The 3,283-nt window shown below is 37.4% G+C and overlaps 1 non-coding gene across 1 annotated transcript; it reads right to left on the minus strand.

The window, feature by feature from the left end:
* Positions 1-1,260: 1,260 nt before the first annotated feature.
* Positions 1,261-1,368, minus strand: LOC148545051 (small nucleolar RNA R71). The gene has a single exon (XR_015902035.1). It is a non-coding gene; the product is annotated as a small nucleolar RNA R71 (small nucleolar RNA).
* Positions 1,369-3,283: the final 1,915 nt, after the last annotated feature.

Consider the following 3,283-nt stretch of genomic DNA (forward strand, 5'->3'; position numbering starts at 1 on the left):
GAAAAATTTCAAGTTGTCATTTGCTTATTAAGAAAGATTCAATCCTTAAACTCTAGAATCATATCTTTTTAGTTTCTTGTTGGTCAAGTAATCAATTTTAGTTTTCAAAATCAAACCTTTTTAATTTTCTTTTCAAATCTTTTTCAAATTAAAATTTCAATCATATCTTTTTCAAATTCAATTTCAAAATCTTTTCTAACTTCTTATCTTTTTAAAATTGATTTTCAAATCTTATCTTTTTGTTTCAATCATATCTTTTTAAATTTCAATCATATCTTTTTCAAAAACAAATTTCAAAACTTTTTCAATCAATCTTATCTTTTTGTTTCAATCATATCTTTTTCAAAACTACCTAACTAATCCTCTCTCTTATTTTCGAAAATTCCCTCTCTCCTTTTTCAAAATTCCTTTTTAATTAACTAATTGTTTTAAATTTTAATTTTTAATTTAATTTCAAACTTTAATTTTCGAAATTTAACTTTAAATTTTAATTTTTATTTTAATTAAATTTCGAAATTCTCTCTCTCATCTCCTTCTATTTATTTATTCATCTACTAACACTTCTCTCCCATCCAAAAATTCGAACACCACCTCCCTCTCTGTGTTCGAGTTTTTCCTCTTCTCTTCTTTACATTACATTCTTTTCTTCTTCTACTCACACATAGGAATCTCTATACTGTGACATAAAGGATTCCATATTTTCTTTGTTATTCCCTTCTTTGTCATATGAGCAGGAGCAAGGACAAGAACATTCTTGTTGAAGCAGATCCTGAACCTGAAAGGACTCTGAAAAGAAAACTAAGAGAAGTTAAAATACAACAATCTAGAGACAACCTTACAGGAATTTTCGAACAGGAAGAGGAGATGGCAGCCGAAAATAATAATAATGCAAGGAGGATACTTAGTGACTTTACTGCACCTAATTCCAATTTACATGGAAGAAGCATCTCCATTCCTGCCATTAGAGCAAATAGTTTTGAGCTAAAACCTTAATTAGTTTCTCTGATGCAGCAGAACTGCAAGTTTCATGGACTTCCATCTGAAGATCCTTTTCAGTTCTTAACTGAATTCTTGCAGATCTGTGATACTGTTAAGACCAATGGGGTTGATCCCGAGGTCAACAGGCTTATGCTTTTCCTGTTTGCTGTAAGAGACAGAGCTAGAGTATGGTTGGACTCTCAACCCAAAGACAGCCTGAACTCTTGGGATAAGCTGGTCACGGCTTTCTTAGCCAAGTTCTTTCCTCCTCAAAAGCTTAGTAAGCTTAGAGTTGATGTTCAAACCTTCAGACAGAAAGAAGGAGAATCCCTCTATGAAGCTTGGGAGAGATACAAGCAACTGACCAAAAAGTGTCCTTCTGATATGCTTTCAGAATGGACCATTCTGGATATATTCTATGATGGTCTATCTGAGTTATCAAAGATGTCACTGGACCATTCTGCAGGTGGATCCATTCACCTAAAGAAAATGCCTGCAGAAGCTCAAGAACTCATTGACATGGTTACTAACAACCAGTTCATGTACACTTCTGAGAGGAATCCTGTGAGTAATAGGATGCCTCAGAAGAAGGGAGTTCTTGAAATTGATACTCTGAATGTCATATTGGCTCAGAATAAAATATTGACTCAGCAAGTCAATATGATTTCTCAGAGTCTGAACGGAATGCAAGCTGCATCCAACAGTACTCAAGAGGCATCTTCTGAGGAAGAAGCTTATGATCCTGAGAACCCTGCAATAATAGAGGTGAATTACATTGGTGAACCCTATGGAAACACCTATAATCCCTCATGGAGAAATCACCCAAATCTATCATGGAAGGATCAACAAAAGCCTCAACAAGGCTTTAATAATGGTAGAGGAAACAAGTTTAGCAATAGCAAGCCTTTTCCATCATCCTCTCAGCAAAAGATAGAGAGTTCTGAGCAGACCCCATCTCGCTTGGCAAACATAGTCTCTGATCTATATAAGGCCACTCTAAGTTTCATGAATGAAATAAGGTCCTCCATTAGAAATTTAGAAGCACAAGTGGGCCAGCTGAGTAAAAGAATCATTGAAACACCTTCTAGTACTCTCCCAAGTAATACAGAAGAAAACCCAAAAGGAGAGTGCAAGACCATTGAATTGATCATTATGGCCGAACCTGCAAGGGAGGGAGAGGACGTGAATCCCAGTGAGGAAGACCTCCTGGGACGTCCAGAGATCAATAAGGAGTTTCCCTCTGAGGAACCAAAGGAATCTGAGGCTCATCTGGAGACCATAGAGATTCTATTGAACCTCCTTATGCCATTCATGAGCTCTGATGAGTATTCTTCTTCTGAAAAGAATGAAGATATTACTAAAGAGCAAGTTGCCAAGTACCTTGGTGCTATCATGAAACTGAATGCCAAATTATTTGGTAATAAGACTTGGGAAGATGAACCTCCCTTGCTCACCAATGAACTGAGTGATCTGGATCAACTGAGATTGCCTCAGAAGAAACAGGATCCTGGAAAGTTCTTAATACCTTGTACCATAGGCACCATGAACTTTGAGAAGGCTCTATGTGACCTTGGGTCAGGGATAAACCTCATGCCCCTCTCTGTAATGGAGAAACTGGGAATCTTTGAGGTGCAAGCTGCCAGAATCTCATTAGAGATGGCAGACAACTCAAGAAAACAAGCTTATGGACTAGTAGAGGACGTGTTAGTAAAGGTTGAAGGCCTTTACATCCCTGCTGATTTCATAATCCTAGATACTGGGATGGATGATGATGAATCCATCATCCTTGGAAGACCCTTCCTAGCCACAGCAAGAGCTGTGATTGATGTGGACAGAGGAGAATTGATCCTTCAACTAAATGAGGATAACCTTGTGTTTAAAACTCAAGGATCTCCTTCTGTAACCATGGAGAGGAAGCATGAAAAGCTTCTCTCACTACAGAGTCAACCAAAGCCCCGACTGTCAAACTCTAAGTTTGGTGTTGGGAGGCCATGATGAGCGGATAATTTATACGCTTTTTGGCACTGTTTTTAGTATGTTTTTAGTAGAATCTGGTTACTTTTAGGGATGTTTTCATTAGTTTTTATGTTAAATTCACATTTCTGGACTTTACTATGAGTTTGTGTGTTTTTCTGTGATTTCAGGTATTTTCTGGCTGAAATTGAGGGACTTGAGCAAAAATCAGATTCAGAGGTTGAAGAAGGACTGCTGATGCTGTTGGATTCTGACCTCCCTGCACTCAAAGTGGATTTTCTGGAGCTACAGACCTCAAAATGGCACGCTTTTAATTGCGTTGGAAAGTAGA

Source organism: Arachis ipaensis, chromosome B9 (assembly GCF_059453495.1).
Source record: "Arachis ipaensis isolate K30076 ecotype BB chromosome B9, ASM5945349v1, whole genome shotgun sequence".
In the NCBI taxonomy this organism is placed as follows: domain Eukaryota; kingdom Viridiplantae; phylum Streptophyta; class Magnoliopsida; order Fabales; family Fabaceae; genus Arachis; species Arachis ipaensis.